Genomic DNA, 16,120 nt, shown 5'->3' on the forward strand with positions numbered 1-16,120 from the left:
AACACAAACAGCTTGACAGGTACCAAGCATTGGTAGCTCAGGTTACAAAACCTTCCAGCTTTCAGGAGGCCGCACAGCATCAGGTGTGGATAGATGCCATGGTAGAAGAGTATAGCTCTATCATGACGAATGATGTTTGGGAGGTAGTGCCCAGGCTAGAAGACAAATCAATTGTAGGTTCGAGGTGGATCTATAAGATCAAATATGCAACAGACGACAGTGTGGAAAAGTACAAGGCTAGGTTCGTGGCAAAGGGGTATACACAAAAGGAAGGGATAGATTATGAGGATACCTTTGCCCTAGTTGCCAGATACACTTCTATCCGGTCAGTTATATCTCTAGCAGCTCAGATGAGATGGCAAATTCACTAAATGGAAGTCAAGACAACTTTCTTGAATGAAATGATAGAGGAAGTGTACATAGAACAATCAGAGGGCTTTGAGACTCAGGAGAGGCGCACGCATGTGTGCAAATTGAAGAGGGATCTATATGGGCTCAAGCAAGCTCCTAGGGCATGGTATGGTAGAATTGACACCTACTTGCAGCAGATGAGATTCGTCAAGAGTGACGCAAATCCCAACCTTTACTATTTGATGGTGGAGGATGAGCCCCTCATTTTAGTTTTGTATGTGGACGATCTATTCTTGACAGGATTATCGAGGCTCATAGAGGATTGCAAGAGGAATCTGGCGACAGAATTTGACATGAAGGATTTGGGGTTGATGCACTATTTCCTAGGATTGGAGGTGTGGCAGAAGGATGGGGAGATCTTCCTTGGGCAAGGAAGATACGCTACAGATATTCTGAAGAGGTTCAAAATGCAGGATTGCAGACCCATGTCTACACCCATGATTACCAACTGGAAGAAGATAGATGCATCAGATGACAAGGATGTCAACCCCACCTTGTATAGACAACTCATTGGGTCTCTCATGTATTTGGTCAACACTAGGCCAAATATTTGCTTCGCAGTCAATACCCTTAGTCAGTTCATGGTGGAACCGAAAAGGGTACATTGGGCAGCAACAAGGCATATTCTGAGGTACATTCGAGGCACAGTTGAGTATGGGTTGAAATATACTCAAAAGGATGACGTCAGATTTTGTGGGTACACAGATGTAGATTGGGCAGGCAGTTCAGTGGACAGAAAAAGTACCTCCAGGTATTGCTTCAGTATTGGATCAGGGATGGTTTCTTGGTGTAGAAGGAAGCAGAAGTCAGTAGCACTGAGCTCTGCAGAAGCAGAGTATATGGCAGCTAGCACAGCTCAATGTTTTAAAAACTAGAACCGGTGACCAGACTGGTCCACCTAATGAACCGGGTTTCAAACCGGAATCGGTCGAACCAGGACTGCTCAGGTCTAAACGAACCGGTTTAAAAAAAATACATTAAATAATTAATTTTTAATGAAAAAAAACTATTCTTAAGATTTCAAACCATAACTCCAAGCCAATAGAAACAAAATATGCAAGGTTTGCTCATCTATATACCATGTAAAGGTGAATATATCAAAACTGCATCAAGTGCAATACATATCCGCAACAAAATACATAATCAATGAGGCTCTAAATGGCCTCTAGAGTCCGAAAACAATGCTCTAAGCTATGGGGTCACTGAACTACTACAAGTTTACATATTAGTGATCAACAACATGATCACTCCTCATCATGATCAAACTCATCACCACTACTAGACAAGAGATCATCAACATCAGCTACATGATAAATATGCCTCCGAGTTTGAGGACTCCTAAAACTCCTCTACAACTTTAGTAGTAGTAGCAAAAATAGACATCAAAACTACAAATCACCGATCAACATGGTCACTCATGAAACTCATCATTGATTCAACACTACTAGAAATACATAAACATCATCAACAAGAGATACATGAACATCATCTAACTCAAAGTCTTCAGACTTGGATTGCTCAACCTTATAACATGATAGAAATTGAAAAGGTTTAACATGCCTAACCAATGATTTTGGTTTGAGTGAAAGGTTCATCTCCTCAACCTTATGATGTGATAGAAAAATATTAGCATGCCTAACCAGTTGTTTTCCTTTGAGTGAAGGGTGCATTCTTTTTAAGGCCATGGTAGAGGAGTTCAACAATCAGTACCACCAACATCAACAAAGTTCAACAATCAATGTCACCATGATCAAGGTTCTTAAAGGGCTTCATGTTCTTGATCAAATGTCAATCTCATACCCTCACGCATGATAGAATCATTGCAAACCCCCAAACCATGAAATCCTGAGAACCATTAAGTCTGCTAAATTTTGAGTGAAATCTAAAATTCTAGTTTATCCATATGAAATCCAATGAAGTCGAAACCACTCTCAAACATCCAGAGTCATTTCATGACAATGTTAAAAATTTAAGTAAAATGATGAAAATGAAAATTAAAGGAAATGTCACTTTTACTTTAAGAATTTAACATTACCATTAATTGCCAATATTGTTAGGGTTGAGATGTGTCAGGAAAATGAGAGGGTAGGCATGTTTTTCTCGAAAGGACTATTTTTGGAGGAAAATAAACCCAAATTTCCCTCAAAACAGCGTCAAAACTCATAAAAATGCATTTTTTGGGTTTATAGTTGCCCTGGCAATAAACTGGTCGGTTTAGGACAAAACCGGACGGTTTGATCACAAACCAGTCGGTTCTTGTCCTAAATCGGCCGGTTAGGACCGGTTTGTCCACTTTTTTGGCGAAATGGACGGTCAAACCGGGTGTTTCTGCCAGTTTGACCCGGTGGGCTAGCTAACCAACCGGTTTGACCAGTTACCGGTTCAAACCGGCCAATTTTTAAAACACTGGCACAGCTATGTGCAAAGCTATATGGCTGCGGAAGCTGCTAGTAAGCTTGTTCAAACAGAGGATGGAGGCGACCAGTGTCTATTGTGATAATCAGAGGTGCATAAAGCTCTCTGAGAATCCATTGTTTCATGACAGGTTGAAACACATCGATATTCGGTATCACTTCATCAGAGATTATGTACAGCCAGGAGCAGTCCAGCTACAGTATGTTCACACAGAAGAGCAAGTTGCAGATATACTCATGAAAGCTCTAGGGAGAGTTAAGTTCATCTATTTCAAAGAACAGATGGGTATGGTGGAGAACCCATTTCAGGCGCAGGGACAGGCTATTTTAGATGTTACAATTGCAGCAACAACAGATGAGAGGGAGTTGCAGTGCAGATGCAGTGTTGGCAACAGTATGGCAAGGTTAGCAACAGCACAGATGCAGTGTATATCAGAGTTGTGCAGTAGTTGGTGGGAAGCAACAACGTAACAGGAGATGACGCAGAGACAGAGTGTTGCTACAGGAGCCAGCAATGCTAGAACACATTCCTCACTAAGACGGTGTGTTAGTTTTTGTAGCATCGAATGTGTTCTAGCCACGAAATTTTGTGGAGAAGCAAGAATACATGAGATCTCCAAAACCCAAAAACTGTTTCTGGAAATTCCACCTAGAAGTGTCTCAATTATATTATTAACCAATTTTTAAATATTTCCTAAGTATAAACTTAGGGAATATGGTTAATTAATCAATATTAATTAAGATAAGGCGTGAATCATCTAGAAACTCACACGGATCGACCCAGAAATGATCCTAGCCATTGATTAAGTTTTAATCTTGGTCGTTGGTGCTCCAACAGTGGATTATAAAAGAAATTCGATGTGGTGATGGAGATCATCTAGTGCAAATACTCAGTTACCTAGGCAATTTGATTTTCTCAATAGCAGCAACTCAGCAGAGAAGATAGAGCCAGAGGGTGAGTAGCAAGTGGAAGAGAAGAGCAGAAGCATTCTGGGAGAAAGTTTTATGTTCCCAGAAGAGTCGAAGGAACGCTGAAATCTTCAGAGAGCCATCATAGGGACTACACAAAGGTTGACTCAGGCATCTCAGCGCAAACGTTGGGGAAGTTATTTCGGAGGCAGAAAATAGTTGTGGGGTGAGAGAAAATTATCACAATATTTTTTCTAGTATTTTCTTCATATTAGATTTCCAGCGAGGCATCTAAATTATTGTACTCATAATTGTTTCCGAACATCAATAATAAAACCCTCATCTGCTGCACTGGTTTTCCCAATTTGGGTTTTTCTGGGGACAATTATCCGAAAATAATTGTGTCAATTTTATTGTGTGTGTGCAAGAATTTCTCAGCTTTCAGTGTTTTATTTTCCGTAGTATATTTTATGGTGAAAATTGCAGCTGTGATTTTATTCGTTATTTGTCGTAATAAATAAACTGCAAAATTAATTTTTGAGTTAGAAGAATAATCTCCAGTAGTTTCACTAGATAAAATTTCACACGGCAGTCATCATTAAAAGGACGTAGCTCTTGGTAACCTCATTAGAAGCATAAGTAGTACTTATGGGTAGAAGAAAGTCATCTAGTATAGAACTCATCATACATCATTGGAAAGGAGCATTTGTAGGATAAGGATAATCAAGATCCTTTGCTGAAATCTTCATTAGAAGGTTCATCTCTTGAAACAAGCAAGTGTCTCACTGAGAATTTCACCTTGGATGGGATTCATTGTTTGGAAGAATGATGGTATGATGACAAAGGAATGCAACATGTCAAGATGATTAAAGTACTTTCAATCAAGGGAAAGAAGTTGTTGAAGGAAGTCTAGATGACCAAAAGAAGAAAAGAGGTATGTATGCATATGTTTAATAAATTAAGTCATGTCATCATATAGTTGCAGATAGCATGGATGAATACTCTACCTCATGAGTATGGTCAAAAGAAAAGGATCTTTTCATTGGAAGGATGTATGAAGGCATGATTCACATATTGACTAGATGAAATCAACATAATATGTCCTCATATGGAATATGAGGCAGTCGACAAGAATGAAGGAACTATGGATAGAAGTTCTTGGGGGGCAATATGTGAAGAAAGGAAGAAGAGATCATGAATGATGCAACTATGATCACGTAGAAAAGGAAATCAACATCTAATGACTAGAAGAATTGAACATGACATTTCCAGGAAAAAGGTATGAAGACTCTGATGAAGTCTGGAAAGGAAGGAGACCCTTGACATTAAATATGTTGGAGATATGTCAATATGTATGCTAGATGTTGATGTTGCAACAAGCAGATGTCATGATGAAGGGCCATCACAAAAGGTAATTTTGATTTGATGTTCATTTTTATTTTTGAACATCTAGATGGGTTGATACAGGGCTACCGAAAGAGAGTTGTAGATGTCATCTACAACTAGCACTCATGTGATTGGATGGAAGATCCTGAAGGAAACATGACGTGGAAGAGGTAGTTGTATGAAGGAAAGCCAGATGTGGACTAGAAGATCACTTTCAGACAAGAGGAAGGATGACATGACTGACTTGAGGAAAGTGATGGATGGCCAATGCCCTACAAGATGAAGGCTCCATAAAGATGAAGATAAAATTCATGACATTGAATGGAGGAGCTATACAAGCAGTTGAAGGTCCCATGATCTCCACCAAAGAAGAGATAGTTGCTACTGGAAACAGGTCCCTAGGTAAGAGGGAGCTTGGAAGCAAGTTTCTAGTTAAGAAGGAACTTAGAAGCAAGTCCCTAGCTAAGAGGGAGCTTGGACAAGTCTTTTGTTGAGAGGGAGCTTGGGTACATTCCTTCATAGGAATGGGTATATCCTCCCTAGTTGAAAGGGAGAGATATACACATCATTCTTGTCTTCACTTTGGGAAGAAAGAATGGAGGATTGAGTAAGCATTTGGCATTCGATACTCTTTGATGATGTGGTAGGGCATCCAAAATAAGAGTAGTCGTAGAGGACTGATATTCTTTGAGGACTGGGAATCCAAGATAAGAATATTCCTGGAAGGACATACCTTATGAACACCTGAGTGGGCTATGTTCCTTGAGAGACAATGATGGTGGTGTCTATAAGTCATTGGTCTTTCCAGCATTGTGCTTTGATCTTGTGGAGAGATAGAGTTGTTAGTGAAGGCCTTGCTATGTGACAATGTTGGATGATATGATGCTAAACAAATGGGTTACCAATCCGACTCTTCTTATAAGAATTCTTCAAATTGAGAATGTCCAAGTACCTTGTATGTATTATGGATTATGAATACCTCCCTAGTTAAGAGGGAGTGTTGAAGTATGTAACTAGGTTTAGTCTTCATAATGACATATGCAATCATAATTTTATGAATTTGATGTAATGAGAAAAATAAATTTATTATTGTTGATCTTGAGGCATGGGTTTTGTTGTCGCACAGATTGTCACGACAACGCTCAGACCGGGGGCTGTCACCCTGATCCCCGATCTCTCCATTTAAGCCTGTCTCCCGCGGCTAAGGGGGGTAGACCCTATGGGAAAATGGATGACCAACTGAGAACCAGTTGGGCTGGGAGACACGAAGGGAAACAAGCACTTAATTGATTTTATTAAGTTAATAGACCAGTGCCTTAAGGAGCTGATGATTAAATGATTATTTATTGAATATTGCAGAAATATAAACCATGTAGAACAATCATTTATCATCAAATAACCCAAGCGATGTAAGATTTTCAACAAATGCACAACGCCTTAACGGTGATCCAGCAATTAAACTTAAAGAAAAATTAAATGCTTTAAATGATCATAAAATTTAGATGCTGATCAGTTACCACTTTCACATAGCTAACTTCAAGATAAACATTAAGTGCGTTTAACTATAGAGAAATGGAACATAGAGACACCAAAAATGAAATTTTCAATTTTTTGTAAAGCTTTTTCAAAAAAAAAAAATAATAATTTTTAAAATATTTTTATATATTTAAAAAAAATCTAAATCAAAATAAACCAAAACCTAAATCCTAAATAAAATCTAATCTAAACTAAAGTCTAAAAAATAAAAATAAAAAACTTTTTTACCTTTTATGAAATTCTTTTTTTTATTTTTTATTGATTTTTTATTTATTCTAAAATAAAATAAAACTAAACTAAACTATAACCAAATCTAATTTAAACCTTTTTATTTTTTTTAAATTTAAAAAAAAAAATCAAAGATTTTAAAAGAAATAAAAAGGGGACTTTTTTATTTTTATTATGAAATTTTTAATTTTTCATATAAAATCCTAAGCTTAATATACATATAATCTAAATAAACAAACTGAAAATTAATATTTAAATGATACAACTCAGATCTAAACTTAAAACCAAATGAAAATCTTAAAAAAAAAAAAAAAAAAGAGCTAACGCCTAATCTAACCTAAATCATATAAACATAAAAAAGAAATTTAAAATCGAAATTTTTGTTTTTTATGATTTTTGATTTATTAAAAAAAGAAAAACTAAAACAAAACTAAACTTGAACTAACAGCCAAATAAAATAAAAAAAATGAAAATCGATTTGTAAAATTTATTTTTTATTTTTTTTATTTATAAAACAAAAAGGAAATAAAATTTTAATCTAAACCAAAAATCAAAACTAAACAAGAAAAAACCTCAGGATTAAAGCTTTTTTATGCTTTTATATATATATATATATATATATATTTTCTTTTTAAATTTTAAACTCAAACTGAAACAAAACCTAAAAAAATAAAATTTAATCTAAACTAACATAATCTAATAAAAATAAAAGGAAACTTTTTACCTTTTATGAATTTTTTATTATTTTTATTTTTTGAAGTTTTATATTCAAATTTTAAATAAATAAAACTAAAATAAATCTAAAACCAAAACAAAAACGTAACTACATAAAAACATACGCTATCCTAACTAATCTATATACAATACAAAAAAAAAGAATACGTGAATGCTATCTTAAAAAAAAGAACGCAGAACAAAACTAAAGCTAAAATTTTAATTTTTTAAATGAAACGCAACAACAAAAATATACCCAAAACCTGAACCAAAACCCGTAGCATATGTAAAAAAGAATTTCGAATGCTTTGTTTGTGCTTGCAGGTGCAGGTTCTCGACGAGCTGAGCGTGGAAGTGACGCAGGAATGGCAGCGTTTTGAGTTCTGTTTGCTGCGTAAACACAAGAAGGAACCCACGTTTGTCTTGCTATTTGCAGGTTTTGGCAGCGTGGGGCAATTCAACGCAGAAACACAAGAAGGAAACCCACGTTTGTCTTGTTGTTTGCCGGTTTTTGCTTGCAGGTTTAAGGATGCGTGGATAGCAGGGGTTGAGGGTGAAGAGATGGATACGCAGAAAAGGGTTTGCAAGTGCGAGGATTGCGTGAGGAATGGCTGCGTGGAGCTGGCAAATGGCTGAGAAGAAGGTTTGGCAGAGAAAAGTTTGATGAACCAGCGTGAAGGGTTTCTTTGCCAGCGTAATGGAGTTGCAGTTCTGGAATAGAAGCATGCGTGGGGACAGAAAGGAGATGGCTGTGGAGAGTTGCGTAGGAATATTTGTGGGCAGCGTTTGGAGAAGGTTTGAATAGTGGAAAATAGCCCAGAAATTTTCCAGATCTTAAAATTCGAACCCAGATCACAAAAGAAAATCTCGAAAACAAAATCTAAATCTTCCTGCTTAGAAGAAACCAGGCAGTCAATCTGCAGAACTTCCACCAGAGCCTCTCAATATTTTCCAGGAATCTTAATAAAATTTTGAATCAGCTGCTCCAGATTGTCTGAACGAAACCCTGAAATATTTTTCAAAACTTGTACCTGCAATCTGCAAAAGAAAAGAAAACCCAAAATAATATGTGCAAAAAAAACGAAACTGAAAACCCTAACTAAATAATTACAGCATTTACAGATTTTCGACTCTTAAGCAGCCAGATTTGTCAATAATCACAGTAATATTATCAGAATTTAATTTTAATGTGAGATACTTCAGAAAACCCTGCATGCATTCATAAAAAAATTCAGATGATAAGCCCGGGATTAAAAACTAGCTGGGCTCTTTCAGAAAACACAATCCGGGAGTTGGCTGGTTCAGCCGAGAACTTCCCCTAACGCCCGGTAATCTGAAAAAAAAAAAAAAAAAAAAAAAAAAAAAAAAAAAAAAGAGAGATTTCCTGCACAGCTTAAAATCAACCATTAACATAGAGGGAGAAAACAATAGTGAAACCCAGATCAAATGGAGATACCTGCCACTATATTTCAGAATCTAAACTATCATTCAAACCCCAAAGATCAAACAAGATACCTGTGCCTAGATCAATCTTCATTAAGCTATCATCAATGGCTGAAAATAAAATTATGCAGAAAAATAAAACAATCTTACAGCATTTCCAGAAGAGTAACACCAACAAGATTTTTAACCCCAAAGTCTTTCTTTATTGCACAAAAAATGACTACAAGAGAGCTTTCTTTAGCACCAGACTCTCAGATCTAATTTGATCTCAAATGACCCCTAGCACCCTATTTAAAGGAAAAATCCCCAACAGCTAGTTCAAGTGATCCATGTCAAACTAATCTCGACCGTCGATGAGGATCAAGTTTTCTTTTAATCTCATCCGTCGAATTTTTAAATTCATTTTAATATATTAAAAAATTAAAATTCTGCATTTATTTACTCAAAAATTTGACTTATTATTATTTTATTATTTTTTAATTTTTTAATTTATTTTTTTTAATTTTATTTTATTTTATTTTTTATTTTTTAAATTTTTTAAATTTTATTATTATTTTTATCTATTTTTTAATTAATTAATTTTTTTAATTTTTTAATTTTTATTTTTGGATCCTCGAACTTAGCCTTTGGAAAAATCACCTAGGACCTAGGACTTAGGATTTAGGACTTAAGAGGGGATTAAAACATTTTCTAACCCTCAAGACACTTTACATCATGACTTTTACAATTTTACATCTCAAAGTGGAAAACCCATTTGACATAGACCCTCATAGACCACCTAGTTCTGCGACCAAATAATCTAGCAGATCAACACACTAGGATTCCTCTAAGATTCTAATGACAAAATTCATTCCGGCTTTGGGGTTAGGCTGAAGGAAAACTCTGCCGATCATGGTTCGGTGAGACAAAAAACCTTCCAGAACGTAGATTATCACTAGAAAATTAGGTCCACCTAGGCAATTTACATACATGACTCAACTCTGCTAAGATTATTTACAATTCACACATGCAGACTGGGTTTACAACATAAATTGATCAAGTCGACGATGACTGTCAAATGGAACGGACATGTCGATTAAGCGCTATCCCTTTTGCGAAAAAGGGGGGTGTACTGCTATGGGAAGTTGACACGTAGTGGTCAACAGGTTTCATGCTTAAGGTAATTTATTTTTAGGTCAAGCTCCCATTGTGAGCTCCTAGGACTTGTCATTGAGTCTACAAGTCATTAAAGTCTTTGTCATGTATGAAAGACCCATTTGGGGCATGTTACATACTGTAAGAAAAATTATTTGAGTCAAAAGACCCTCCAAGACCTTGTCTATGGGCTACAAACAAATCGGCATCCAAGAGAAGCAAGTCGGCCTATCTAAATGACATGTTGATCTAGGAATGATGACAAGTCGGCCTAATAGCATGAGAGAAGAGCCTATATATAGGAGGACTCGACCTCACTAAAGAGATGATCCATCAAACATCCACAACAAGAAGAGAAGTGTTAATAACAAAGGAAGTGAGCCTCTTGAGCAACAAAGAGAAGGGAGAAGATCGAAGTCTTCTAGCATTGTTTTTAGGTCATTCAGCTCACACGTGTGACTGCAGCTAGGGTTTCTACAAGTAAGGAATTGCAGGTCTTGAAGAAGTCAAGATATAGCCCAAGAAAGAAGTATATTTGCTAGTCGAATTCACAAGAAGAAGTATCCAAGACAAGCGAAGGAAAGAAGCCTCACAAATTTGCCCCAATCAGCTCACACGTGTGGGATCTCTGTAATTGTAGACAAGCCGAAAATTGCATGCCTATAATAAGAGGCCGAAATTGAAGAGAAGTCAAAAATAGTGGTGTAGCAGTCAGTTTGACCAACGCTGACTTAGAAGGAAGAAAAGGCTTTTCAAGGGAAAAATTGTGACTTGGTCTTGGAGAGGTTCTTTTGAAAGGTCTAGGTCTTGGAATTCGTCAATTGAAGATTCTATAAGAAGAAGAATTCTTGTGGGTTTTTCTCTGAAAATTAGAGAGGTTTTGGCCCTTGTTGATTGCCTACATCTTGTGTCCTTTGTCTTATTTTTCTTTGTGATTTAGTAGTTGTTTGATGAAGAAAACACTAATAATAAACTAAAGAAGAAGAAACTAGTTAAGTGAAGTAAAAATACATCACAAACATTTATCAAGCAAGAGAAATCATCCTATATTGCTGCCCCTAGATTTCTCAACAACTTCATCTCTTCGATGCTCTCTCTCTTGGCTCAAACTATGCCCTTGTTGAAGACTGCAAACTAGATAGCTCGATCTGCCTTAGCTAACTCACTCTCCCTCTTGTGTCTTTCTCTATCACATCAACTTGCTGTTCTAATCTCTCGTTGGAGCATCAACGGCCAAAACTAATCGTGATTGATGGCTAAGATCATCTTAAACTTGATTCAAGTCACTTTCTAGAAGTCTCTAGAGCATAAGTCAATCTCTTTAATTAATTCCCATTAATTAATCAATTTTCTTAAGTTAGACGTAGGCATTTTTAATTGTTGATCAATTAATTTAATTGAGTGGTTTCTAGGTGTTTTCTCCTTAAACCTTTTCTAAGTTTTGGAGATCTTGTGTTCCTTAGCCCCTTAGACACAAATTGAGACTAGAACACTTGTCCGATGCTACCAAAAATCTAGGAGTGTATGTGTCTAGGGTCGTTACCCTGAAGGGGCAACAAAATGCAATAGATTGAGATCCCTTGTTAAGATTGCAGAACATATTCCTTGGCATTGAACATTTTGCTTCCAAGATGCAAATTTGCCTATTTTGCTGCAAGAGGATTTCCATAATCACTACATTTTGAAAAATGCATTGGTGCTCATTTTTCTTGGACCTTAGTTGCTATTGAGAATATGGACATCCTATTGGTATTGATAGAGTCTTCATGCCTGTACAAAATTCTATGCGTTTCTTGAATTTCCATATGATAGTTCCCATGGCTCTCAGGGTAATCCATGAGCCAAAGCTCCCATAAATTCCCAAGCAAACTATACACTAGGGAAAATTTTAGGGGCTAATTTTGCATGCTTTTTCCAAAAAAAAGATTCACTAATTTATATTTTTTTCTAAAAATGATTCGCCCAAATTTTATATTATAAAATTATATTGCCAAAAATTTATATATATATATATATATATATATATATACCGTATAAAATTGGTATAAATTTGAATATTTTTACAAAAATATCCTAAAACATCTTCTAAATTGCATATTATGGGCTAGTGAAATTCGCCAAGTTTTCTAAACTTCAAGATAAATTTATATCCTTAAAATTTTCCTTGCTATACATAACAAAATTCAAGAGGGAACAATTTCAAAATTCCCAAAAAGAAACCCTGAAGTTGTCAAACATAAAAAGGTGAGTGAGTTTTTATCTAGGCTTGAGGAAGAGACAAACCCAAAGTGTTCTTTAAATGCTAGTCATGTTAGTTTTTTGTAGCATCGGATGTGCTCTAGCCATGAAAATTGGTGGAGAGGCTAAGGCACATGAGTTCTAAAGAACCCAAAAACCATTTGGTGAAATTCCACCCGGATTGTATTTTATTAAAATAATTAATATTTTTAATGGGGTTCCTAAGTCTAAACTTAGAAAATTAAAATATTAATGGGTATTAATCAAAATGTGGGTAAGAATGTTCTAAAAAGCGGATCAAGTCAAGTTTTTAATCTTAGCTATTGATTAGAGACTTAATCTTGGCCGTTGAAGTTTCAACAATAAAAGTATAAGAAGGAGGCTTGGGGTTCATTTAGAAACACACACGGAGAAAACGAATTGATCTAGAGTTCGATTTCTAGGGCTAGGAAGCTGAGAATTCAAACTGAGTGATCATTTTGCAGCAGAGGGGCAGGGATAGTTCAGGAATATTGGGCAGAGAGGCGAAGAGCCACTAGTGGAGGCAGTGCAGCAGCTAGAAGGACTGACGCAGAGCCAAAAGGGCCAGCGTAGAAGTGAAGTTGCCCTCACGCAGAAAGCTGGAAACTATCCGGGAACTGCCAGAACAGCCAGGAAGGTTGATGCAGAAGGCAAAAGAGACAACGCAGGGCTAATGCAGAGCCTGTAAGGCTGACGCAGGGCCAACGCAGAGATAGCCAAGGTTAGCCAGTCCTGCTGTCGGATCAGCCGAAATCTGCCGAGTGAAGTGAGGTAATCTCACTCAGTGTTTCGTCGTTATATTTTCTGTCACTAGATTGTCAAGAGGGCATCCAACATTGTATTCAAGATTACTGCTTAATAATAGAAAACCCTCAGAGCTGCTACACCGGTTTTCCCGCATTGGGTTTTTCTGAGGACTATTTTGTCCAAAAATAATTGTGTCCTATGTATCTTGTTCTTTGCTCAGTTTCTTGTTTCATGTAATCAAATTAAATTGGTGTAGGTTGCAGAAGTAATTTACTTCAGTATTAAAATCAAGTAGGAGAAGTAAATTCACTTTTGCTGCAGTAGGGGTTCCTTGAGTGTAGGAATTTTCACAAGTCCAAGGCCCACCTTGAAGATAACCAGCATTGCCCAACTTAATCATTCAATACCCAAAATTGAAATTTCAAAATAGCCCATAAAAGAAGACTATCCAAAATCAAGAGGGTGAGATACCTAATCCCCTTGCTACTAGTTAGAAGAACAAAGCTCCAATCTAAATCCAATGCAAAGAGAGACAAACAACACCAAACCAAATTTGAAACCACAAAACTTTATGCTGAAATAACTTGACGAACAACTACATAAATGAATCGTGCTCTATCAAAATGGCTTACCTAAAAATCAAGCTAAGCTAGAGATGATAGACATGAAAGTTGCTCGCCAACCTTCACTTCAATGCCTTCCTCATAGTCCATAATCTCACCTTTCTTTTGCATTAAATTTCCCATTGCTTCAAAATAACAATAGTGAGTTAAAAGGAACATGTGTGGGGATGCCATGAGGATGATGCACACTACATTCCATATCCATCTATATACTATATGGCTGCTTTGGTGTAATGACATGCGTCATGTTACCCCTTTCTTTGCATAGGGGTAGTACTAGTGAATCTCTTCACTATCCTATTGATTTTCATCACTAAGAGCCTTGGATGTTTGGGGCACCCACCTAGATTCACAATCATGATAAGTTAGAGGTTTTGATGACATATTGATTGAGGGGATATGGTTCCTCATGGGCATTGGCTTCATACTAATCTTTTGGGCATTTTCACAGTTCCCAAGGCATCATCATGAATCTCAAGGCAATGAAAAATAGTTTGGGGTTATTTCTTCAAGCATTGGAAATCTCATGCCATGCCACGTCCTAGACTTTGAAGCTCTCACCCTCATTGCACATTCATAGGCAGCTATCACATCATTTGATGTGACATCCACCTTGAAGGTTACATTTGGAGTTTATCTTGTTAGTTTTCTCTAGAACCCAGATCTGATATACTATTCCAATAAAAATTTATACCCAGATTTTTAAACTCAGAAAATAAAATATTTTTCATGTTTGATTTTATGAACAACAATACATTGAGTTCACTAACTTTAAAATGTAGCAGAAATAGAAACCATTTACACAGAAAATTTGACACAGTGATTTACCCTGGAAACCCCAATGGGAAAACCAGCAAACAAGTGATTCTTTTATTTCAGCCCACAGAGAAAATAAATCTGGAAATTATTACAGCAATTTATGAACCTGTACTTGGCCCAAAAATCTGAGAAATTCACCCATAGAAATCTGCCTCAAATTGTGTGCCAAAACAGCTCTGCATAATGCGGTTTTTGAGGCCTGTATGACTTGTCCATAAACTGTATGGACTGTAAGGAATCTGTATGATACAATACAGTAAGTTGCTGTCCTGCTGCCTGAAATCTACTTCTCGCCACCTAGAACTTCGTGCCCAAAATCTGTGTATGGGCTGCCTTGAGATGCATGCCCTAGCTTGCACTCCTTGCTGACCCTATAATTTTCTCCTGCTGCAATCCTTTTTCCTCTTCCTCTTTGGCTCAAAGCCTCACTTGCTCATGCAATTTGTGTCTCTTCCTCTCCTTAGATTAGTTTTTATAACTTTCCAATGACTAAAACCATATCTCCAAAGTGATTGTCAAGATCTAATCTTGATCACTTGAGATCAACGGTTGTGATTTAATCTCTCATTGACACAACTTAAGTCATCTTTTAATCATTATTAATTAAAATTCACTTTAACATTATAAAATAAAGTTAATATCTAGAAAGTACCTTGTCGGACACTTCCATATGCTAGACACAAAGCCAATGTAGAAGTACCAGTCCGAGCTACAATTTTCAACATTTCTGTGTCACTTGTCGCCTTATTGGACTCTCTAATGACTTAAAGAGATGATTTTCATGTTCTGAGAAGGTTTGTTGCATCTTGAATGGCTCACACATGACCTTTGAAGCTGATTTGGAGGTGTCATCCAGTCTCGAGGGGTTTCACCCATGGTTTTAGGAGATACTCCACCTTGGAGACTTGTACATCCACATTGGAGGAACCCTAAGAGTCCTTTGTTGCTCATTTTTAGGAGTTTTGTTAATGATCTACTTACTTGAAGGCCTTTGGAGGCTAGATTTTGCAGCTTGGACTTACTTTCGTCCTTCATCAATGGAGATGTCCCTTTCTCTTGAGACCATTTCACTTAGATTATTATACATGTAGCTTGACCACCTCATTTTCACATGTGTTTTTTGACTAGGTAGTTGGAGGAAATGATGTTTATCCCTTCCTAGGATAGTGCTAAGGATCTCACATGAGATAATGTTATTTTATTGTAAATAAGTTGAGCAACACTCTTTATAAAGAGTTGCCTCGAATTCTAACCACATGCCCATCTCCGTAAAAGGTTTATCAAGAACTATCATAAAATTTCGAAATTATGACTTTCAAGAAATGCGGAAATCAAGAGCATGAATGTTAAAACTAAGAAACAGTGAAAGCACAAATTTGACCATACCCTTTAGAATCAACAGTGAAGGGCACCTGCTGCTTCTGAAAACCTGTCCAGCAGCTACCTGTGATGTATCCTCTAGATACACATGTATAAGCTCCCTGCTTAATAACTTGC

At 36.6% G+C, this 16,120-nt stretch overlaps 1 protein-coding gene across 2 annotated transcripts in view; it reads left to right on the top strand.

The window, feature by feature from the left end:
• LOC149217318 (uncharacterized) overlaps positions 1–16,120 on the top strand; it is a 367,700-nt gene that overhangs the window by 350,084 nt on the left and 1,496 nt on the right. The window lies entirely within an intron of this gene.

The sequence above is a fragment of the Pinus tabuliformis genome, chromosome 1_1, assembly GCF_031772625.1.
Source record: "Pinus tabuliformis cultivar Carrire ecotype Pingquan chromosome 1_1, CPIR1, whole genome shotgun sequence".
NCBI lineage: Eukaryota > Viridiplantae > Streptophyta > Pinopsida > Pinales > Pinaceae > Pinus > Pinus tabuliformis.